The 25,294-nt window shown below is 40.6% G+C and overlaps 2 pseudogenes; both read right to left on the bottom strand.

Annotated features, from left to right (window-relative positions):
- Positions 1 to 20,142: 20,142 nt before the first annotated feature.
- On the bottom strand, positions 20,143 to 20,549 carry LOC118848963 (annotated as a pseudogene).
- Positions 20,550 to 23,685: 3,136 nt separating this feature from the next.
- Positions 23,686 to 24,794, bottom strand: LOC118848685 (annotated as a pseudogene).
- Between the last annotated feature and the right edge of the window lie 500 nt (positions 24,795 to 25,294).

Below are 25,294 nucleotides of genomic sequence, written 5' to 3'. Positions count from 1 at the left end.
ATCCTGGGCTGGAGCCCTGCTTCCTTCTGTTATTTTGTGGATTCTGCAGTTCTAGAATTTGTTCAGAGCCATTTTTATAGGTGTTTGGAGGGTCCTGGGGGAGAACTTTAGTCCAATCCCTGCTTTCCAGCTGCCATCTTGGCTCCACCCCCCAAAGTCTGACTTTCTTGGACTATACCATCATTTGAAGTACCAAGTTACCTGTACATCCCTTTCCTAAAAGTCAGGGGTAATGCTTGGATGATGTGGCCTTTCAGATTCCTTTCCATAGATGTGAGAATCTGTTCTCTTCCACTCAGAATGATTGGGTTGGGGGAAGCAGGCCATTTTGGGTATGCCCTCACAAAAAAATGCTACAAAGAATGCTGCTTGGTTTGATGGAGGGAAGCATAAGAGAGTCTAAGTCAATGGGTGGTTGGACATAAGGGGCCATCCTTACAGTGTATAGTATACTCTAAAAGTCACAATATAGTTTTAAGCTATTAAAGCTGTACTAAGATTTTTGGTTCATCCTGTACACAGTGGCACATAGCATGCCCACATAAAGGGATTTGTAGGGCCAAGTTTTGAGACCATCAGCTGCTCTTTGTCAGTCCCAAAACATTCTCCATCTGTCCGAAGAGGAATAATCTAAGACATAGTCAGCTGGTCATTCTCAGAATTTGGAATTAGGTGATCAAAGTGACCTCCTAGCTTTGCTATTTATACTTCAATTTTCTGTGCTTCTTCATTTTCTTTATCTGTAAAATGAGGGGGTGAGTATGTCAAATGAAATAGTGTCCCATTTTATGCTGATGTTAGAAGCCCTGGAGTTGGGGGTTTTCTGATGTCATTTGGACATTCCAGAGAAATCATTAGCAATCATTAGCTTCTATCTTGTGAAAGCATCTGACTCTTTCCCAGAACAAAACTGAGAAAACCCAAATGGTGCCTTTTTTGTATATTTATAAAGGAAAACATATACAAGTTATGTTAATACTTTGGGGCAGCTAGATGGCACAGTGAAGAAATTGCCAGGCCTGGGGTCAGGAAGACCTGAGTTTAAATCTAGTTTCGGACACTTACTAGATGTATGACCATTGGCATATCACTTGACCCTGTTTTGCCTCAATTTCCTCATCTGTCAAATGAGCTGGAGAAGGGAATGGCAAACCACTCTAGTACCTATGCCAGGAAAACCCCAAATGGGGTCACGAAGAGGCAGATACAAATGAAATGACTGAACAACATACATTCAGTGCCCCAGATGAGCAGCAGATGCAGATGACCTTAGAATAAATCCCATTCACAAGGTCTGAGGCCCAGCCCTGCCAATGGTGAGCTTGTAGTGACACCTACAATCTAGTTTAGGGGAAAGCAATGGAAGATCAGGTGAATTCAGTGCAATTTCTGTTGATTTGGGAAGCATTTGGCTAAACTTCTGGCCTGCCAACTAGTGAGCAGGTAACCATTCCTTATCTTCCTTCAGATAGCTAAAGTTAGGGGCTGCAGACAGCTCTTTTCAGTCTCTCTTTCCATCTTCTCAGACTCAGCTGGGGTAGATCAGAAGCAGGAGATCATGCAGGTATATGCACTTGCACACACATTTTTTTCCTTATGAGTCCCATATTTAGAACAGGATTGAAATTCATCTGCCCCACCTGGACCCCTCCCCCAGATAAGAACCCTCTCCAGGATATCCCCATCAGATTGTCATCTAGCTTTTGTCTCAAGACTCTCAGTGAGGGGCAGGTCCAAGTCTTCCTCAGGAGGCAGCTCATTCCACTCTGGGACCCCTCCAGTGATTATACATTTCTGCCACTAATATCACACTTTAATCCATTTCTTTTCAATCTGATTCCTGAACCTGTGTCATAAGGCCAAGTGGAAATAAGTTTCCTCCCTCTTCCACACAGCAAGCTCCCTTCTCTCAGCTCTACTCTCTGAATGTCATGGTCAAATCCCAGAAGCCTTCTCACCCTGGAAGATACCTCGGCCCTCGGTCCGCCTCTTTATCTCAATGGCTGCCTTCCCAATCTTCTATTTGGAGGAAGTTTCCAGGCCAACCATTCTTACTTCTTCATTCTTCTTTTAACTCTTCTGACTCTTAGATGTCCCCACTCTGCCTCAGTGTGCAATCTCCTTCCTTCCCCCAGAAAACCTGCCTTTCCTGCTCTTGTTTTAAGCCTTGTTTCCTCCAATTAGAATGGAAGCTTCTTGAGAGCAGGGCCAGTCTTTCACTTTGCTTGCATCTGTATCCCTAACACTTATCATATTGCCTGGTAGATAGGAAGTGTTTAATAAATACTTGTTGACTTACTAAGTCTTCATGTACTTTCACTTAGAGATCCTGTGCCCTGAGAATCTTCTCTTCTTTAGGACTACCACCCCTTTCCCACTGTCCCATGGCGTTATAGATATAGACCCCAGATGTCTCTCTCTTAGCCTGATTATCTTACCTAGGATTCAGGATGGTATAGGAGAAATCTGGAATTAAACATGGAAGTTGAATTTCTGTAGCACAAAGGTCTGGAATGGGCACTGATGGGTTATTTCCATTCTAAGTAGATTCCAGAGCAGATAAACAATGAAGAGACAGCTTGGTGAGGGTGGTTTTCATGAGGAGAGATTGCTTGTCCCCCATTCAATACGTTCTATTTATTAAAGAGTTACAGCAGCAGCATTTCTTACCATTTCTGATATTTTTAGCCAGTCATCATTCTGTTTAAAACCTAAATGAAATCCATAGGCTTCTGCAAGCTGTCGTTTCTTTGATATGAAAACAAATGTTCCTCTGCTTCTCTCAAAACTGTAGGATATATTTAAGAAAGGCAACAGGCAATATCATTTTTGTATCCTAGCTGGGTGGCTGAAATCAGAACCTATTGGATTTTTTATTCCAGATAGTTTATTTTGTTTAAAAAAAGAGCTTAGGGAAATCTTTAAGATATTAAAAGATCAACTATAGTTCCATTGAGAAATGTTAAAGATTCCAAAATCCAATACAAAAAGTTGTGTGATTAGGTGGAGGTGGTCCTAACATTAAGGAATCATTGAGAACTGCAAAGGGCAATGACCTTGGGCTTTTCTTGACCTAGGACACAGAACTGGATTTCTTAGGAAGCTGAAGCAATGCATTTTGGACAATGCAGTCTCATCTATGTCTTAAATGCAACATCCAAAACTGAACTCACAATCTTTTCCCCCAGATCATTCTGCTCTACATGCAAAGCAGAATTGAAAGAGCTCAAAGGAAACACAGGATGTGCAAGTTTGGTGTATTCACCCCAAATGTTCACATAGACTATTTGTGCCCAAACTGAGGTAGAGAATTCTCAGCTCATATTGGCCTGATCAGCCATAGTCAGACACATTGAATCTTGACTCAAGCATGGTGATGCCATTTTGGTCCTCTTTGAAAACCAAGGACAACAGCTAACCAACCAACCTGCTTTGCAGATCCCTTTTATCTACTGTCTTCCCCAATAAATTGTAAACTCCTTGAGGGCAGGGGTGATCTTTCTTTCTTCTTGGACATGTATCCTAAGTCCTTAGCACAATGCCTGACAAATATTGTGTTTCAAAACTGTGTCCTGACTCAACCATTCTCTAGTTTTGTAAATAGAGAAAGAAACACTCATGCCTGGACACATCCAGAGACATGGAATGCCAACATCAGAGCTGAAAGGAGGCTCCAACCCCAGCCCTCACAAGAACTCCTTCCCTTCAACATAGTAATGAGGTGTCACCCAAACTTTGCTTGGAGATCTCCATTAGTGGGGAATCTGCTGCTTCTCCAGGATGCCATTCTGCTTTTGGGAGCATTCTTATTATTTAGAAGATTTTTTTTAAATAAAAGTTGCCTCTTCCCAACATTCTTCCTTGTTTTATCCTCTTGACTAAGCTGAACAAGGATAAAGTACCAACACACCTACAGCTTCACACAAGAAGACATAGATTTCCAAGTTTTCCTCTCATCTCCTCAGGAAGTGAGAGTACACGAACCCAAGGTCTGGGAGGGAGGTTCTCCTGTCTTCTTTCAGGATCACACCAAGGACAAATTCAGAGAACAACAGGATAGGGTGAGGCCTTATTGAAAGAGTACTATTTTTCCCTATTTATTTCATTTATTTATTTTTAGTTCTCAACATTCATTTCCACAATATTTTGAGTGCCAGATTTTCTCTCTTTCTCTCCTCTACTACCTACCCCAAGAAGGCTGGCATTCTGATTACCCCTTCCTCTGTCTGCCCTCCCTTCTATCACCCGCTCTATACCTTCCCTCTTACTTTCTTGTAGGGCAAAATAGAATTATATACCTCATTGCCTGTATAACTTATTTCCCAGTTGCATGTAAAAACAATTTTTAACATTTGTTTTTAAAACTTTGAGTTCCACATTCTCTCCCTTCTTCCCTTCCCACCCACCCTCATTGAGAAGGTAAGCAATTTAATAAAGGTTATACATGTGTAATTATGCAAAACATTTCCATAATAGTCATATTGTGATAGAATAACTATATTTACATCCATCCCATCCTGCCCCCCCCATTTATTCTATTTTCTCCTTTGACCCTTTCCCTTTTCAAAAGTATTTCTTCTGACTACCCCCTCCCCCAATCTGCTCTCCCTTCTGTCACCCTTCCTTATCCCCTTCTCTCCTACTTTCCTGTAAAGTAAGATAGCCAGCTGTGTGTGTACATTATTCCCTCTTTAAGCTAAATCTGATGAGAGTAAGGTTGACTCATTCTCTTTCACCTCCCCCCTCTTCCCCTCCATTATAAAAGCTTTTTCTTGCCTCCTTTATGTGACATAATTTGCCTTATTCTATTTCTCCCTTATTCCTTCTCCCAATACATTCCTCTCTCATCTCTTAATTTTATTTTTAAATAGCATCCTTTCATATTCAACTCACCCTCTGCCCTCTGTCTACACACACACACACACACACACACACACACACACACACACATTCCCTTCAACTACACTAACACTGAAAAAAGTCTCATGAGTTGCGAATATAATTGAAGAAGACTTTTTAAGAGATAAGGGTTGTTTATTAAGAATTGACCTTAATTCATTTCCTAAGGTGGTGGCCATTTTTTTTTGGTGGGGGGAGGTATATGATTCTCAGTAAGTAATGCATTTAAATGTTGATTGACTGAAAAAGAAGGCACCGTTTTAGTTGGTCTAGTGCAAATGGCTATGCAGACAAGGGTGAGTGTGTTACTTTGTAAAAATTTCAACTTTCTCTTTAGTTGTAATAGAGACATTTTAGTCCCATTGTGATCTGCTTGCTCTGGCCAAATTGCTGCAATAAGCTTATCTTCTCTTTTGTTATTTTCTCTGTCTCACTTAGCTTGGGAGATGTATATGTTAAATGTGTGTGTGTGTGTGTGTGTGTGTGAGAGAGAGAGAGAGAGAGAGAGAGAGAGAGACAGACAGACAGAGGCAGACAGACAGATCAAGACACATAAACAGATAAATGGATAGATAGATAGATAGATAGATAGATGAATGAATGATTCATAGATATCCATCTGCCAAGTTATCAAACATATATCCTATGTATATATGGATGTATTTCCATCACCTATTGGTGGCATATGCCACACTCTTGAATGAATAACCTACAGTTTACTTGTCTGTTGGTATCACGTGTTGGCTTATTTGGGCAGTGGCTAATAAGGACCCTGAAAATTCTCAAAACAACCTAGAATCAGTTGAAGGAAAATTGGTTGAAGGACATGGGGCTGTTTAGCCTTGAGGAGACAAAACTTTCTTAAGGGTCATCTGATAGCTTTCCTCAAGTATTTCCAGGGTTGTTGTCTCTGAGAATCCCCCTCATGCTCTGTTGCTCATCGAAAATCCTGCAACATGGCAACATGGACCATCAGATTCTAAGTGTTTCAGTGACGAGGGGAGCTATTAGAAGTGCCATGATACTCTGATCCTTGGAAGCTGTGACTGACCCAGAATGGCCTTGACCTCTTTGGACCTTCTGTGTCACAGTATTTATATTAGCTCCTAGGTCATGGCAGACAATGTGCCACTGTCTCTTCATCTGCAGCTTTTAACCTACCTCATTTTTGTGATTACTGAATGATACACAAACCAATATGTTAAAATAAAGAAAAAAAAGAAAAAGAAGCAGTAACTACCCAAAAGTCTAATCTTTCAATTAATTATTTTTCCTAATTGACTACATTATACTTATTTGATTCATTCTATTTTTTCCATTATGACAAAGTAGATTTCATTCTGTATCTGCTTTCAATTTTATAATTGACAAACAGGTCTGCCTGATTGTGCCTCTAGATACCTCTTTGACTTCCTTTTGTTTTTGAGACATTCAGCAAGGAGTCTGGGTGTCCACGCGCAGCTGTTGAAAGGGGGGCAGGACATGGAGCTATATCCTAGATTCCCTATAGGCTTGCCATGAGTACAAGAGGCTTTCCTCTGCAGATGAGATCGAACACTTTCACTTGCCTAGAAATTATGACCAGAGCAGAAAGAAGTCCTGCAATCAAGGCTAATGAATATGTCAGTAGCACAGGGCACAATTTCAGGCCCTGTGCCAGATGGGGACAATAATAGAAGCCTTGCAGGAGGAACAAATGGTAAGATTAGTACCAACAAATATCAGCAAAGATGCCAATGGCACAGCACTGCTTGGAACCTCACAGCAGATACTCTTGGGAGGTGGGTGAATATAAGAAGCTATAATTATGGAGCATTCATGGATGTGCCAAGTGCTTTCTATACCTTAGCTCATCTAATCCTCTCATGAGCCTGCTGAGGCAGATATGATTATATCTATGTCTCCTATTTTACAGAGAAAGAAACTGAGGCTGAGAGGGCTAAATGACTTCTCTGGTAGGATATAATCTCCCTGAAGGCAGGGATAGTGTCTCAACTCAACTCAACTTAAACCCTACTTTCAGCAAGAGACTTTCCAGGTTCCCACACCTACTTGTGGTCTCTTAATGTAGTTCTGGCTTTAGAGGCAGTTTAGTTTGTGAATGGGCAGGATAGAAGAATATGAATACTCAGGAGCCTATAGACATGTTTGATCTGATTTGCTATAAACCAGCTGCATAATCCTAAGTCACTCAAACACTCTGCCCCTGTTTCATCATTTGTCAAAATTAAGTACTTGGACTCAGTTGTCTAGAAGGTCCCTTCCAGCTCTAGATCAATGCTCTATGTCTCCATCTTGATTGCATTATGATATAGGATCCTTGACTATAATGGCAACTAGTGACTAAGTGGATATATTAGGAAGGCAGAATTTATGATTTCAAAGAGAATCTCATATGTGCCTAAAAGGTCCGGAACCGCAGGATATAAGGAATTCTCTAGGCAGAAGGCAGGAGAACTAAAGCATGTATTTACACTCCACAATAACAAGCCCACAAACCAGCGTTCCCATTTTGATATTTTCATCAAAAGCTTCCAGGCCCAATAAGTCCGCCTTATAAGAGCAACCAGGAGGCCACAGAGAAGCGAGATGGTATAAGGCAAAATTGTATACATGCTTCCTCTCTACGGTAAGAAGATTACCCACTAGCCTCTAGTCAGCTCTGCTACCGGCACCTCAGCTTCGGATGTAGGTGTCTCTGGCTCCAACTGGAAAAGGAAAGGAGGATCTTCAAGCCGTCCTCTCCCCTCTTATAGAGTTTTTGACATCATCAAGCGCCGCCTGAACGACCAGGGCCGATTGGTTCTTGACTTGGCCCTTCCCCCTAGCGTAGACCACGTTAATACACTTCCCCTCACCCAGCCCCACGACTCATCACACAGGAAGCTCTGGTCCTGCCCTGGAAGAGCAAGCCCCAGCGTCCAGGGAAGCTCAACCAGGCAAGTTGAGTCATTCAAAGAAAACAAAGTCCATTCTGGCTACAGTGGATAAAACTCTGGGCCTGCAATCAGGAAATTCAAATGCAGCCTCAGACACTCACTAGCTGTGTATCCTTGGGTAAGACAATTAATATCTGTTTGCCTTATGCCACTGGAGAAGGGAAAGGCAAATCACTCCAGTATCTTTGCCAAGAAAACCCCATGGACAGTATTGGCATGCTAGGGCTTATGAAGTCACAAAGAGTCAGGTACAACTTAAGGTACTGATTCTGATTTTGGTTCCAGTAAAGTGTTTCATCTTGACTTCTGAGTTCTAGGAGTATCCTTGGGGATTTACATGGTCCTTCTCTAACTTGATCGCCTCAAGACCCCACTGGGAGGTTCTCCACAATACTGTTATTTGAAAATCAACTCAGCCTGCCATTAGTAGCTTTTAGGAAGGCATCTTTATTAAAGTGGTACAGTAATTAGAGGTGGTACATATATACAGACTCAAATACGCACTACATATGTGTATATCAATATATATACACATATAATATACCTGTGTGTGTGTATAAAATTACATGAAAATCCTGCATCACACTCTTACCAAATCAACAGCTCTGGGGAAAGTGGGCTTAACCTGAGAGATCACATGGGGAAGATGAGTACCTTGGAGTTCCTGGTTCGCTGGAAGTCCTTTTCTCCCAGTTTTATGGGAAGTTTTCCTTAGGCATAGAGTAGTTTTGTTGTTGTTGTTGTTTTTTTTTTTTTTTTTTTTTGCTTTTTGGCAGGACAGTTGGGCTTAAGTGACTGGCCCAAGGTCATGCAGCTAGTACATGTGTCAAGTGTCTGAGGTCGGATTTGAACTCAGGTCCTCCTGACTCCAGGGCTGGTGCTCTACTCACTTCACCACCTAACTGCTCCCATGGGGTAGTTTCTTTTCTGGAGTCTTTATCATGTAGTCCTTCACTCTCAATGCAGACACTGCCACCAGCTGTTCCAGGGATATGCCCAGGATACTGATGGGAATTCTAACATTTTCTTGGCCTTTTGAAACTGACAAAGTTTCTCTGCAGTCAAAAAAGGCAAGAGAGAAGAGAGGACAACCCTAAAACTGAAGGACCTCACCCTCTCTCCCTAGCAGTTAGTCTTCAGAGGATTTATTGAAACACTGCACTTGCCTTAAACTGAATGACTGCCTTCTCCACTTGTTGGATCATTTATAAATGACCCCTGCAGCATGACCAAATGTCCTCATCCAATGGGATTCTTATATTGCTCTGCAATATCAATTCAGATCCAAGGACTTTTAGCATTTAATCTAAAGCCTGTGGTTAAGACTGATTGGTTAGGCATCTTATCAGTTACTTTAAATGTGGTAAAGTGACTTGATTGACAAGATAAATCAACACCATTCTTACATTTGCAACAATGAAATTATTGAGATAAAGGCCATAATTATTTTTTTCCTGATTTTTGTCTCCTATTGCCAGTTTGTGCCTAAAAATATTCTGTTAGCCAGCAACTCTACCAGTAATGAAGAAATGACAGAATGTAAAGGTGATCAGGGCTTGGGATGACTTTCATGAGATCTCCAAAAAATGACATTGCAAAGAGAATCTAAAAGACTGGAGGGTGCACTCACAAAAAAATCAATCGAATCCAAGCCAACCAATATTTATTAAGTGACTACTGCATTGCAGGCAGTGATATGGAGGTTAGGTTATGGACAAAAAATAATCAGGTCCTAAGCCCATGGTGCTTACATTCTATTGGATAAAGGGAACATGTAGATCAGTATTAATCTTTGATTAAGCTTTTATTGAGTGCTAGTCATTGAAGCAGGCACTGGCAATATGAAAGAAATGAAGGAAGGAAAGAAGGAAAGAAGGAAGGAAGGAAAGACAGAAAGAAAGAAGGAAGGATGGATAGAAGGAAGGAAGGATGCAAGGAAAGGAGGAAGGAAGGATAGAAGGAAGGAAAGAAGGAAGAAAGGGAGGGAGGAAAGAAGGAAGGAAGGAAGGGAGGAAGGAAGGGAGAAGGAGCAAAGGAAGAGAAAGAAGGAAAGGAAAGAAAGAATGAAAGGAAAGGGCAAAAAAGGAAGGAAAGGAGAACCAAAAAGGAGGAGATAGGAGGAAAGAAAGGGAGAGAGAGAGGAAGAAGGAGAACAGTTCCTGTCCTCAAACAGCATAATTCTACCACAAGATGTCAGGCTATTCAGAGGATGACCAAGGCTTCTTTAATACTCAACAACCACAATCAAGGATCCTTTAAAGACATACTTGATGTCACAAGGACATTACTTCCAAAGAGGAAACAACTACAATGAGGGAGTTCAAAGTTCCCCAGGATTTCCAGTCTATGCTCAGAAACCTTCCCTCCTCCCAACCACTAGGATTGTATCTGAGATACTCTTCTGGGATCTCCAAACCAATGGTCTAATGAATTTTAGTCCCTCCTCGCCTCACATGTTGGTTTGCTTGGTAACTGAACAATTCCCCTGGGTCTTTCCCATCTTTTGCCATCTTCCATCTTCTGATTTTTCCTCAGGGCATTTTTGTACTTATGCCATAAACCTGAGCCCATTCACCTTCACTTTGGCCAATTTAGTCCCATTCAATAGGCACTTATCAATTGCCTGTCCTACAGCACCAAGCATTGTACCAGTCATTCAGCTTTAGGAAAAATAAATAAATTAGGCAGTCCTTGCTTTCAAAGAGTTTACAATTATCTTAAAAACTGAAATCTCTCACTTCCTTCAGGTTCCAGCTCTATGTCACCTCCTGGATCTCCTAGATGGAAATGACTTCTCTCTTGAAATTTAGTACACCCTGACTGGACCTCTGTATTTTGTACTTATTACCTTTCCCTTTATATTTTGGTAATTTTTTGTCCATATCTTATGTCCTGTATTAGAGCATAGTTTCATGAAGCCAGGGGCTTTGTCTTATTTTTCATCGATCAATCAACAGGCTTTTTCCTCAGTATCTACCATGTGTCACACACTATTTGAGGCCCTTCAAACATAGACATATGTGAAAAAAGCCCTGTCCTCCAAGACCTTACATTCTACTGAGGAGTCATCCTGTCCACATATAAGTAAATAGCCATGTGACCCTGTTTCTGCATGTAGCCCAATAGTGGGGCACCCTTTCCCAGTAGTTGGCCCCTCCATGCTCAACCATAGGAGTATTGGTTTTGGCCCTGGGGAGCTTTGCCCTTAATCAAGTGATCCAACTCTTTAGGTGCCAATTCCCCAGCCCCTTTTAATTAAATAAATTAACAGTTTATTTTTGTCTCATCTCAGGAGTCTCCCTAAAAAGGCTTAAACAATATTGAAGGTACAGCATAGACCAGGTATAGGAGACATTCATTTCCTTCACCCAAAAGAAATGCCTGAAATAGAAAAGAGCCATGTGTATACTTTTCCAAAGATAAAACATGGAATAATAGCCCATAACTCCTGTGATGGTTTCTCAGGAAGACAATACTTAAGACATCAAAATATGAAATATATGATGGGACTGATGAACAGCCATTTTGCCTTCACCTTGACTTTGCACTCTCTACCAAGTCCTTCAAATTCACTTCTTGTCTTTTGGGGAGCTGGGGCAGGGTTTAAGTTTATCTTCCTGTGAAAGGTCATCTTCCTTGGATAGGGTGAAGTTTCATAAAACTCTCCCTATAGCCAGTCAGCTCTGCTTGAGTGGCCAGGGAGCTCCTGACCTCCTGAATGTATAAATTTTCTTCTAAAGCTGGAAAAGTTTGTCTCAGATTCATTGTTCAGTGTCATGTGGTGAGGGAAAGAGGGAAGGGGGGTGTTAATCATTCATTATGTGCCACTTAGCATGTTAGGGGCTTTACAAGTATTATCTCATTTGCGTATTCAGAAAGGAACACAAAGGTAAAGAGGCATCTAAGGCCTTAGATTGAGTCTCAGCCTTGCCTAGCCAGCAGATGTGATCCATACCATAGGTGAAGAGTCACCATTGATTCTTCAGCTGGGAGTGTGGTGGTATCTTGGAGAGAGGTCCAAGTCAAGTGTAGAGAACAGAGGAAGGCATGTGCTGTAGTAGAAAGGATTTCTCCTTCAGATGTCTACTTGGTGGATGGTGCTTCCTGATGCAGTGATCAGTCCTCTTCAATAGAGCTTTTTTCCCATCTGTGGCCATGGAGACCTAGTGATTGCTGAAACATTCCAGAATCCTTCAGGACTATTCGTGTGTCCCTGAAAGGACAAGAGGTAAGGCATTTCGAATCTACTCATGCTCCCAGAGATGTGCTCTACCCTATTAAACTGAATATAAGCTAGTTTGGGGAGGGAGGCCATGAAGCTGGAGTCATGAGGAAAGGCATCTTAGAAGGCAGAACATGTGCTGAGTATTGTGGAAACTCAGCTAGACAGAGTGCTGGCTCTAGGGTAAAGAAGACCTCAGTTCAAATTCTGTCTCTGATCCCAGTGTCTGCGTGACCCTTGACAAATCATTTAGCCTTCTTAGCTTCAATTTCCCAATCTGTAAAATCTGGACAGTGATAGAACCTAATTCACATCAATACTATAAGAGTCAAATGAAATAGATTTTGTAAGGTGCTTTGCAAACCTTAAGACACTAAACAAAGGTGAGCTATTACTGAAAGAAACCAATGATTCAGAGAAAGAAGTGAGGAGAGAACAAGGCTTCCAGGCATGATTATATCCTTTGCAAAGCTACAAGGTTGGTAGCAGACCATTGTGTGTTCAGGATAACAAGGAGGTTGGTATGGACGGAGTATTTTACTTTCCTTTCCCCAATAACAGTTAGCAGAGGCTTCTGTACATGATAACTACCTTAAAATATATCTGGAATATTTTGATTTTAAAATACTCAAATATTTTATATCACAAAGAAAAGGTATTTAATGATTTATTCCTTTTCCTCTTTCTCTGCAGATCCCCCTTCCTCCTCCTCCCCATTCTGCTAAAGACCTCCTCTAGTCCATTATCAGGCCACTTGACAATACAGGTGACTCTGAGTTCTTCAAATCTATTCCAAGAGAATGCAAGCTTGGAAAGGCTCCAAGACTGGCCTGGAGAGGGTCTAGATGTCTTTTGTCAAAGAGATAGCCTAGCTCAATTCAATCAATCAATCACTGAAGTAGTTAATATGGGCCTATTAGTGAGCCAGGCTCTGACCTAGGTCCTGAAGATCCAAATTCAAAGACTTAAATGATCCCTCCTCACAGAGAAGCTGTCATTCTAAGTGGTGAGAGATAACAACAAATGCATATGTAAATCCATACATGGTGCATATAAGGGGGATTGTATGAAAGGGTCTGGACTATCGATCAGCGAAGGCTTCCTCCAAATGAGGGGTGTTTTAGCTGCATATTAAAGTAAGAAAGGAAATTTAGGAGGTGTAAGCAAGGAGACAGTGCATGATAGCCCTATGGGATGGTTGGTATGGAGGGATGGAGATATTAGAAGGAGTTTCCTGAATGAGGAACAGACCCTCTTTATTATCCATCCAGCAATTGTGGGGCCATTCTCAATGGTGTCTCTATTTCATGGACTGACCTCAGTTGTCTGCCTTTTGAAGGTCCTTGGGTTATGGCTTTTTTCAGGGTTTGTACTTTGACAGAAAGTTGGGGTCCATAAATATTCTGTACTTCACAAGATAGCTGAGGTCAGCTTACTCAGAGAGAGCTGTTGAGCTGAACCGTCAGCAAATTGACTCAGTGTTTTGAAACTCTTTAGAGCTTGACCAAAAGGAAATGATATTAAAAACCAGCTTCACCCAGCAAAGTCTTCTTTTCTTCTCTGATGCTGATGTTGCTGACACAGCCCATTCTGGCCTGCCCTGTATTCAGGAGCTTGTAATGATGCCCTTATTTATTCTTATTAAGATAAATCTACCTAATTTATTGTAAATAATTTATGCTCTATTGACATGGCAATGCAGAACTTTTTTTGCTCCTCCCACATGAAGCTCTAGGAAAGTCATCCAACAGGACAGCTTTTAAAGTGGAATGATTATTTAGAGTCTTTCCAGGTTTAGGTCTAAAACCTTCACAGATCTAATCCATATTCACCTGCTTCCTTAGTTAGCTGCTGTTCAAATGTAAAGCATTTAACACCGTGTCTGGCACATGGTAGGAGCTTCATAAATGTTGTTCACTTCTCTTACCCTTCCCTGCTTGTGGCCTCTATATTAAAGGGATAAAACATTACTCAAGGACAGCATAACCAAGATTTTGATATTGTCTGCATAAAGCAATATTGTCTAAGGCTGGTGTACTGTTCACACATAACATTGGAGGCTGTCACATTTGGCATACCGTGAATCAAAGATATTTTAAAAATAGCTCTCTATATGTCTAAAGACACAATGTTCTTTATGCCATTGAAGACTAACTGTTTTAACTTGTGTGGAATAGGAGAAGTTTGGGTCATAACAGAAAAAAAAATTTGTTGATATTAAGTCAAAATCTCTTTGGCTCTGCTGATTTGACTTGGTGTTAACCTTTAAAAATTGAATCAGATAAATCAGAACTGAGTGTGAGTAGGGCTTGCACACCTCATTGTTTCAGTCTAGGGAAAGGTGAGAGCCTGGGTCTCTGGACCTAAACACTTTATACCATTGATACTTCATAGCAAAAGGGAGGGCTATCTCAGAGTTAAGCAACAAGAGATTCAGAGCTCTAGATTGCAGAGAGGAGGGCACTAACATGAAATCAAAAGAGAGACTAAGACAAAAGAAACTAAGACATGGAATTTTTGAAAGACTTCAAAGTGAGCTGGTTTCCCCTCTGCCATATAGATAGCTGAACAGAGCTAGTTACTGAGTGGTTGGGCACATTGCATTATTTATTTAAAGTTCTTCTTATAATACTCTTAATCAGTATTCTCCAGGAAGCAAGATCCCTTCACTGTGCTCTCCATGAAGAGGGAAGCCTTAGCCAAGAAAGCTGAGTCCATGAGCCAGACCCCCATTACAAGTGACAGATAGATAGAGATATATTAATATTATTGGCATTCAGGAAAGAAGCAACAATCCTTAATAATAGTAAACATGATTCTTGCACTGAAGTCGTCATTCTGAACATCAAAATGAATGTTTGTTCAATTTCAGTATCTGTGCTAGAGCAGCCAGCCTTGGAGAGGCTTCCCGGCATAGAAAGATTTTGAGCAGAGATTCACTGTAATCCAACCTAAGTTAGGAAATTCTGATTTCCAAGTTTGCCACAGGATAATGGCTTTTTTTCTCATTTGTAACACTGAGACACACCTGGTCATTCATATATGCACTGGAATCTTCCTCATTGGATAAAGTATCTAGAGAAATGAGACTCTAGATCCCTGAAGTATTACAAAAAGGTATGTCATGTTATATTTTAAAAGTCTTTATTTTGTATCATAAAGACCTTGTGCAGCTCTGAAGCTAAGCAGGCAATTCACAAAAGTCATAGCCAAGGCTGAGGCTGATGGTAGTCCCCATGCACTCAGCCTTGGCCAAACAACACTTAGAGTCCTGGGCTCAGGTCCCATTTTAGGAAACACTGGATAAGCTACAAAGTCCCCACATGATAATGAAAGCTCTTCAGACCTGGTCCTGTGGTAGGTAAATGAAGGAACAAGGAATGTTTGGCCCTACTGAGTTGAGGCCTGATAAAGAAGAGTTGTCATCAAGAACATGAAAGGCCACCATATAAACTTGATCTGTTTGGTCTCAAAGAAAGAACCAAAAACACAGAGGCCAATTTCAGCTTTATGTCAAGAGGGAAAAGAAAAAACACTACACATAACTGGAAGGGAGCTAGGTGGCACAATGGATAGAGTACTGAGCCTGAAGCCAGGAAGACCTGAGTTCAAATCCAGCCTCTGACACTTAGTAGCTGTGTGACCATGGACAAGTCAGTTCATCTCTGTTTGCCTTAGTTTCCTTATTGGTAAAATAAGGAAAGTAATATCACCTCCCTCCCAAGGTTGTTGTGAGGGTCAAATGACATAAGAGTTGTAATATGCTTAGTACAATGGTAGCACCGTATCAAATGTAACTACGATTATTATCTCCCCAGAGAGAGCTTCAATTTAATTTCCTCAACAAAACGTGAGAGAGCTACTTTGGGGGATGATTGTGTACTCTGATCATCTCGCTCCTGTCCTTATTGAGCAGACTCCAGTGGCTTCCTGTTAGCTGCAGGATCAAATATGAAGTCCCCTGTTTGGCTTTCTTAGCCCTTAAAGCCCTACCTTACCTTCCACTCTTTTGCCTTACACTTTACTCCCTTCCCTATAAGAAGTGATCCAATGACACTAGGTCTCTGGATATTCTTCACATAACATACTCCACCTCCCAATGCTGTATATGTTCCTTTTTTTAGTTTTTATTGGCATTTGCTATTTCTTATATCACCATAAGTATCTCACACATCCCTCACAGAGAGACCCATCTCACATGAAATGGATTGTTTTTAGAGAAAAGAAAAAAAAAAGTCAGCACAACTGATGGATGCTTTTGAAAAAGTCTGACAACATGAGCCATGTGCAACACCTGTGGCCTTCCCCCCTCCACTGGGGCAGCTTGGGGGAGCCTTCTCACAGTTCATCCTTCAAGTCTCACTTGATCTTTAGAATTGTTTTACATTTACTTTTGATATTTGCTATGTCATTCTCCTTTCCATTTACATTATTGTAGTCACTGTACAGTTTGTTTCCTTGGTTCTTCTGATGTCACTTTGCATCAGTTCATATAGATCATTCCAGGCTTCTTTGTGTTCATCACACATAGCATTTCTTACAGCAAAATGACATAACATTACACTCACGTACCACAGTTTGTTAGCCATTCCCCAACCAATGGACATATACATTTGTTTCACCTTCTTAGCTATCACAAAAAGTGCTGCTATAAATATCTTGGATTTTTTTTTTCTTATTAATGATTTCCCTGGGTTAATACCACAGTTATGGAATCTTTGGTTCAAAGGGTATTGCCATTTTAATCACCTTTTTTACATAATTCCAAATTGTTTTCTAAAACAACACTGTGTATTTTCACTGGCTGTTCTCCATTCTATGAATTCTTGTGGCTTCCTTCAACTCTTAGCTAAAACTTTGTGTAAAGAGACTTTCTCAGACTTCCTGAATGTCACTGTCTTCCTTCTCAGACTACTGCAAAATTTTTTTCTATATCTTACTTGTATGTAGTTGTTTGCATGTTAGCTCCCCCATTCTACTCAGAGCTCCTTGAGGGCAGGCATTGTCTTTTGCTTTTTGTTTGTTTGTTTTGTTTTTGTTTTCTTTTGTTTTGTTTTTAATCCCCAGCACTTAGTACAATACTGGGCACATAGGCCTGAGCACATCTGAAACACTTGATATATCCTAGTCAACTGGCTGACTATAGGCACAGTTTGGAGCAGATGGCCTCTGAGATCCTTGCCAACTAAGATTGTGCACTTTGTCAATTGTTTAACCTCAGAATCATATGCTATTTCTTGGCCAATGATAATCCTTATCCCTTGGCAAGAAAATTACCACCAGGATCCTGTCCCTTAAGTCAAATCTCTTGCTCTCTCAGAGTCTGGGTTTTTTACTCCATAAAATGAAGGGTTTGGCTCAGATTCTAAGAACCTTTCTAGATCCCACATTCTGGATTGTGTCAGGCCATGCTTAGTTGGGGCTGAGCCTGGAACGTAGCAAGGAATTCTAAAAGGTGGAGCTAATCAGGGAGTACTTAGCATATAAAGGGGGAAGCTTAGGCTTCCACAGTGGTGGAATATGGAAGGTCATGCCCTGGGAATACCAATGCCACCAGTTTGGCTAGAACTCAGGATTTATGAAAGGAAGTCAGGGAAATCTGTATGGGCAGACCGTGAGGTGCTTCAAAGACTGCACCAAAAAGTTTGTGACTTATCCTTGAGGCAGTAAGGAGCCACTTAACGCAGTAAAGGACAGTGTCATTTGTGAAGTCAGTATTTAACTCACATTGAGAAATTCCTTGAAAAGTGTCCTGGTGACATTATTCTCTGGGCACCAAAGATGCTTCTGTAAAGATCTTCCCTGTCTACAATTTTGATGAGATCCAGAAAGTCTCTGATAGCTGAGTTAAAGAGAATTCATTGAAAGTGAAATAAAGCTGCAGGACTCAAAAGAGAACAAAACATAATGGGCTAAAAGGAGATTAAAACTGGAGACAACCCTCTGAGAATGGCAATGTGCTTAGTGTAGGCTGAAATTGACTTCCAGGTCAGAGGAGAGGGAACTGACTCAGGAAGACAGGGGCAGCATGGATGGGGAAGCACTGAGGAGAGAGGGGAAAGTATGGGTTTTATGTCTCAGAACCCAAGCATTTTTTCACACCAATAAAACCATTTTCTGCTTTGCTTTATGTCAAACACATAAAATCTAAAAGCTCCAGATGCCTTTCTTATTTTAAGGTAATCTCTGAAACTCTCTCCACTGAAATATGAAAATCACAGAAGAGGAACACAACCTTGATGTCATACTGTTCTCTTACCAACTGATGGGACTGACATTCCTGTAAGGAACAATCCACGATCACACATGCTCTGAGAGTATCATGCAGATTTGTATGTGTGCACGGCTGAGGGGGTGAGGGAAAGAAATCCCTTGCAGCATGGAAATGGTCGCTGAATGAGCTAGTGCTGTCCACTTTTCCAAAACTCTCCACTGTGCAGCAGACTCATGCAGGGATGAAATGCCTATTTTTAAAGCTGTCTCTCGAGATACTCCAGCCTAAGCACATATGTAAATCCCATTAAAGTTCAAAGACACTGCATAGCATGCACAGAATCAGCAGAGGTGAGCAGCCTCCTAAGGTTTGCTTTAATGAGTTCTGACTCAGCACCCCAAGTCTGATAATCACACAACTCTGAAGGATCCCTAGATTACTTGCCTCATTTATGGCTTTCTGGGAAATGCAAATGTGCATGAGAGAAAGGGCCTATATCTTGATTTGGATAAAGACTAGAGTTTTGTTCCATAAGTGTGGGCTGAGTATCTTGATATGGTTGTTTAGGACCAACCATTCAGTTACCTATCATTTTAGGATTCTGGGAAGTATTTCTGAAACTATGGTCTATCAAAGGATGTGGGGGAGAAAAAATCTCCCCATGGTATAGCAGCTCTCAGAACTGAAGCTTATGCCATTTGGTTATTCTTATTTCTGGTAGGAAATTATAGTAGTCTATCTGTGTAATCCCTGGGCAAGTGATTTCACCACCATGAGGATCAGTTTCCAGTCTGTACAGTAGTAAGAATGGAATGAATGGCCTCAGAGGCCCCTTTGACTCCAGAGTTCTGGTACAATGATGCTTAGTTCACTCTTATTGTTGAACAAGATATTATTTAGAAAGCGTTTAGCACAATGCCTGGCACATAGTTGGAACTTAATATTCATTAGTTTATTATTGATTGAATGATTCAGTGATCCTTAAGTCATTCCTGTTATGAATGAGAAAGTATTTAGAAATCACTTAGCATAATGGCTAGCACATCAAAGGTGCTTAATAAATGGTTGTCTCCCTCCCCTTCCCCAACCCCCAGAAAGGCATCCGGAAAGAAGCAGGATTTTCCCTTTCATTCTGGCAAGGTGCTTTGGTTTTTAAGTCAGAAGATGAGAAATCATGGAGTGGGTCATGAAGTGTGTCCACACTTCTGTCTGCTGCCTAAAGACTGCCTCATGTTAGAAAGGACATTGGTTGTTCATACTGTTCAGTCGTATCTGACTCTTTGTGGCCCCATGGACCTCAGCACAGCAGGACCTTCTTTCTTCCACTATCACTGAAAGTCTGTCCAAATTCATATTTGTTGTTTGCATGACACTATCTAGCCACTTATTGACTGTCATCCATTTTTCTCTTTGCCTTCAATGCTTCACAATATTGGCACTTTTTCCAATGAGTTCCATTTTCTTGTTATGTGGCCAAAATATTTCAGCTTCAGCTTCAGTATTTGACATTCCAGTAAATTAATTTATTTAAGTATTAATTGATAGAATCTCTGTGCTGTCCAAGGGACTCTCAAAAGTTTTCTCCAGCATCACAATTGAAAAGCACTCAGCTTTTCTTATAGTTTAACTTGCACAACCAAAAGCATAGCCTTGACTATATGGACCATGGTCAGCAAGGTAATGTCCCTGCTTTTTAGTGTGCTGTGCAGATTTGCCCAAGCTTTCTTTCCAAGGAGAAAGTGTTTTTTAATTTCATGGCTGCAGTCACTGTTTGCAGGAGTTTTGGAGCCCAAGAGTATAAAAACTGACACTGCTTCCATTTTTTTCATTTTTAGTAAATATTTTATTCACTGACCAACATAGTAGTTCTAAAACCATAGCTTCTGGAAGAACCACTTGTTTTTGCCTTTTATCTTTCCTCAAACTTGACCTTGGCCTCCCTCCTTGCCTTACATTTTAGTGCAGGGTCACAGAAAACATCCTTGTTGACAACAGTTTTGTCCAACGGGATGTCCACAGAGTATCTGGTAGGCATGAGGTGGTTGTAGTTATACGCTTTCATAAAGGACTTGATTTTTGATCTCTTGGCAATCTTCTTTTTGCCCATTGCTGCAGTCACTTTTCAAGGCTAACAGTTGATACCTGCCACCAAGGCATGGCTGTAAGGCCTATCCGAGGTCCCATCATCAATATTCTTGATGATGACGGCTTTGCACCTGGAGCACTGTCCAGCCAGGACCAGCACCACCTTCCTGGGTTTCATGAACTTGCCCATTTCAACACAAAGCAGGTCGCTCCTAGAACTAAAAGGAAGCTCCTTCCATTTCTTCTATATTTTCCTGGAATTGGTGGGACCAATTGCAAAGAACTTAGGTTTTTCTTTTTCTTTATTTATGTTAAGCTTTAAGCCAGCTTTTATACTCTCTTCTTTCACCTTCACCAAAAAGATTTTCAGTTTCTTTTCAATTTCTGCCATCAGAGGGTGTCCTAATAAGGTTATCCACAAGAAAATGAGAACTTGAGTTCCTGCTGTATGAGACCTGAAACAACTTGGGATGTTTAGTCTGGGGAAGAGAAGATTAAATACTAGGAGGAACATAGAAGCTTTCTTTAAGTATGTGAAAGTCTGTCACATTGAAGATCTAATAGATTAATTTTGATTGGCCCCAAACACTTGTGTTTGGTTGAATTTTCAAAAATGGAATTTTAGGCTTAATGTCTGTGTGCACATATGCACACACACATAGCACACACACACACATAGCACACACACACACGTAGCACACACACACTCCAAATGCAGACATATCCAAGAGAGGAATGGTTGGGCTCAAGAGGTGATGGGGGGGGTCCCACTTACTGAAGTTTTTCAATCAAAGAAAGGATGGCCACTTTTTGGGGTGTCAGAGAGGGATTTTTGGTCAGATACAGATTTCAACAAATGGCCATTGAGGTCCCATAATTGAGATTCTGTAATGCTAAAACCGATCATTAGAGATGATCCAACATTATCTTCATAAGCCATTCCCTTACTAGCTACCTTTCCTTCTTGATCACAGCACTGAGGGACTTCAGCTTTTTCATCTCCAGATTTCCTGCTGGGACTCTGCTGCTCTGATTCCTGAGAGGCTCAGATGGCTTTCTAAATTAGGCCAGGATGGCTCCTGTCATGATTCAGTTTACTCCCAACTATTTCCTCATAGTAATCATTTCCTTCCCATTATCTAACCCCCAGCACTTTCCAGTTCTATAAGGATCAATAAAATGATAATGTCACTACTAATGGAAAGGTTGTTACAACTTACTCCCTTATAGCAGCACTCATTGTCTTTATGACTTTCTATGTACACTATCCATCCTACACTATCCTTCCCTAGTGGCTACACCACTTTTAGGTACTCTTTACATAGTTTTTTCTCCCCTCTAGGACATTCTTTGGAAATTGTAGTGTGCAGAATGTAGTATTACATACAGGCAGTATTACAGTATGCATTATATATTTTGGGATATCCCAGCAGGTACACTCCCTGTAAGCAGGGGTAAGTTCTGTACTGGGGAATATTTCAAAACTGGTTCTCAGGGAGGCAGGAGTGTACTCATGACACTATTAAGTTTAATTTGCATTATCAACATTTTTCTCCATCACCATTCTTTATTTTATATTCATTATTTATTTATTTACTATTTCTAGTTTTCAGCATTAATTTCCACAAGAGCTTGAATTACAAATTTTCTCCCCATTTCTACCCTCCCCCTCACTCCAAGATGGCATATATTCTTATTTACTGTTCCCCAGTCAACTTTCCCTTCTGTCACCGCACTTTTGCCCATCCCCTTTTCCCTTACTTTCTTGTAGGGCAAGATAGATTTTTATGCCCCATTGCCTGTATATCTTACTTCCTAGTTGCATACAAAAACTTTTTTTGAACATCTGCTTTTAAGACTTTAACTTCCAAATTCTCTCCCCTCTTCCCTCTTCACCCCCCTAAGAAGGCAAGCAATTCAACATAGGCCATATGTGTATCATTATGCAAAACCCTTCCACAATACTCATGTTGCAAAAGAATAACTATATGTTGCTCCTTCCTGTCCTATCCCCCTTTGTACAATTTTCTCCCTTGACCATGTCCCTTTTCAAAAGTGTTTGCTTTTGATTACCTCTTCCCTCTATCTGCCCTCCCTTCTATCATCCCCCTTTTTATCTCCTTCCTCCTTCTTTCCTATGGGGTAAGATACCCAATTGAGTGTGTATGTTCTTCCCTCCTTAGGTCAAATTTGATGAGAGCAAGTTTCACTCATTCCCTTCCAATGAACTGCTTTTTCTTGCCACTTTTATGTGAGATAATTTATCCCATGCTATCTCTCCCTTTCTCCCTCTCTCAATATATTCCTCTCTCATCCCTTAATTTGATTTTTTTAGATACCATCCCTTCATATTCAATTCACTCTGTGCCCTCTGTGTGTGTGTGTGTGTGTGTGTGTGTGTGTGTGTGTGTATATGAATGTATGTATGTATATATACACACTCCCTTCAGCTACCCTAATCTTGAGGTCTCATGAATTATACAAATCATCTTTCCATGTAAGGATGTAAACAAAGCAGTTCAACTTTAGTAAGTTTCTTATGATTTCTTTGCTGTTTACCTTTTCATGCTTCTCTTGATTCTTGCATTTGAAAATCAAATTTTCTATTCAGCTCTGGTCTTTTCATGGAGAAAACTTGGAAGTCCTTTATTTTATTGAAAATGCTTATTTTGCCTTGGAGCATGATACTCAGTTTTGCTAGGTATGTAATTGTTGGTTTTAATCCTAGTTCCACTGACCTCGAGAATATCATATTCCAAGCCCTTCAGTCCCTTAAGGTAGAAGCTGCTGGATCTTGTGTTATTCTGATTGTGTTTCCACAATATATAAATTTTTTCTTTCTGGCTACTTGAAGTATTTTCTCATTGACCTGGAAACTTTGGAATTTTGTGACAACATTTCTAAGAGTTTTCTTTGTGGGATCTTTTTCAAGAGGCAATTGGTGGATTCTTTCAATTTCTATTTTACCCTCTAGTTCTAGAATATCAGGGCAGTTCTTCTTGATAATTTTTCCCTGTATTTTTAAAAAATTTTTCTACCAAGCAATTTACATAAAATCCCCCTTTAATTTAGTGTGACAACTTCCCATGGTAAACTACATAAAGAGCAGCTTTGGACAAGAATAGAATGAAATAGCCAATCAAAAAGACATCAATGCTGATTTTTTAAACCCCATACATTCACCAATTACATTCAGAAAAAAAAAAAAACATCTGCAATTATATTTTCTCAGTTTTGACTTGTAGTAGGGTCTTTCCCATCTTCATGCAAATGTTGGAGTTGCATTCTGTCAAGGTTCTGTCATGCTAGAGAATGGAAATACAGCTTCACATGATTCATAGCCCCTGGATCGAAGACTCTAAAGTCCTGAAATCCCAAATTGTCATTGCTCCATCAATGCCAGTGGTGCAAAATTAGTGGCAGTCTTGCTTGTCCACTTCATAAATAGACACTTGGGTGATACTGTTTTGGTGTAGCATGTCTAAAGCAGTGTTGCAATCTTCAGTTGTGGCTCTCTTGTCAATGTTGTGGAAGCATTTCATGGCAGACGTGTTGCATTGGACTCTCTGTTTTGGAATGTCAAGGAGCCACAATCATCATAATTAAACAGCATTGGGCAGCAGTCATGGACAGCAGCCACCATGCTATTCTCAGAGACAAACAACACACTCAGGAGTGCGAAGAACTCTGTTTTCAGCTGTGAAACCATCATGTTTTTGGAGGCATCGGCAATTGATACAGTACTATCATGGCTGACCCAAGTGAGGTGATTTCCACTGGCAGAGAAACGAACTCCATGGACCCAAACAGCACTTCCAGTACCACCAAACTCTGACATCAGTTGACCAAAAGGCATCTTGGTACCCCATGGAGTACTGGCTGGCTTTTCATCAACTTCTTTAATGTAGGCAGAAAAAACACTGCATTTGAAGTCACAAGATGCAGCAGCCAGCAAAATATTGTTGGGGTGCCAGTCCAAACTAAGGACAGTAGAACGAATTGGCTTTTTTATGTGTTTGCTCACCCACAGGTCATTTTCAAACTCAAAGTAGCACATGGAAATCAGTCGAGCTCCACTACCTACAGCAACTTTATTCTCTAGAGGAGACCATTTCACAAAGGTGGCTGCACGATTGATCCTCAGGATCACCAGGGTTGGTGTCCAGATGCCATCTTTCTGACTCCAGATGTAGGCATTATGATCTGCACCACAAGGTACAATTTGATTGCTCTTGGGAGCCCAGTCAATACCTGTGATGTGACTGTCATGTTCCTTCAGTTCATGAGCTTTCACCCAGTGGTTCCCATTGTATTTATAAATGTGGACTTCATGATTACTAGGGCTAAGGGCAATCTGAGTACTATCTCTATTCCAAGCATGGCAGGTGATTGGCTCTAGTAACAATTGATGTAAGGACATAATCCTTAGTGTTTTCAAAAGGGAAAAAGCTGAGATGGGGAGGGTGTGGATGGGCCCCAGAGTGGAGGATTCACAGACTCAGGTCAGTCAACATGAATCCTTGATAATTTCTTGAAAGATAATATCTAAGCTCTCTTTTTGATCATGGCTTTTGAGTAGTCCAATAACTTTAAAATTATATCTCCTGGATCTATTTTCCAGGTCAGTGGTTTTTCCAATGAGATATTTCACATTGTCTTCCACTTTTTCATTCCTTTGGTTCTGTTTTATAATATCTTGATTTCTCATAAAGTCACTAGCTTCCACTTGCTCCAATCTAATTTTTAAGGTGGTATTTTCTTCAGTGGTCTTTTGGACCTCCTTTTCCATTTGGGTAATTCTGCCTTTCAAGGCATTCTTATACTCATTGGCTTTTTGGAGCTCTTTTGCCATTTGAGTTAGTCTATTTTTTAAGGTGTTATTTTCTGCAGTACTTTTTGGGTCTCCTTTAGCAATCATTGACTTGTTTTTCATGG

This window comes from Trichosurus vulpecula, chromosome 4 (genome assembly GCF_011100635.1).
Source record: "Trichosurus vulpecula isolate mTriVul1 chromosome 4, mTriVul1.pri, whole genome shotgun sequence".
In the NCBI taxonomy this organism is placed as follows: Eukaryota; Metazoa; Chordata; class Mammalia; order Diprotodontia; family Phalangeridae; genus Trichosurus; species Trichosurus vulpecula.
The sequence above is the reverse complement of the archived record's forward strand: the minus strand, read 5'-3'. Positions and strand labels throughout refer to the sequence as shown.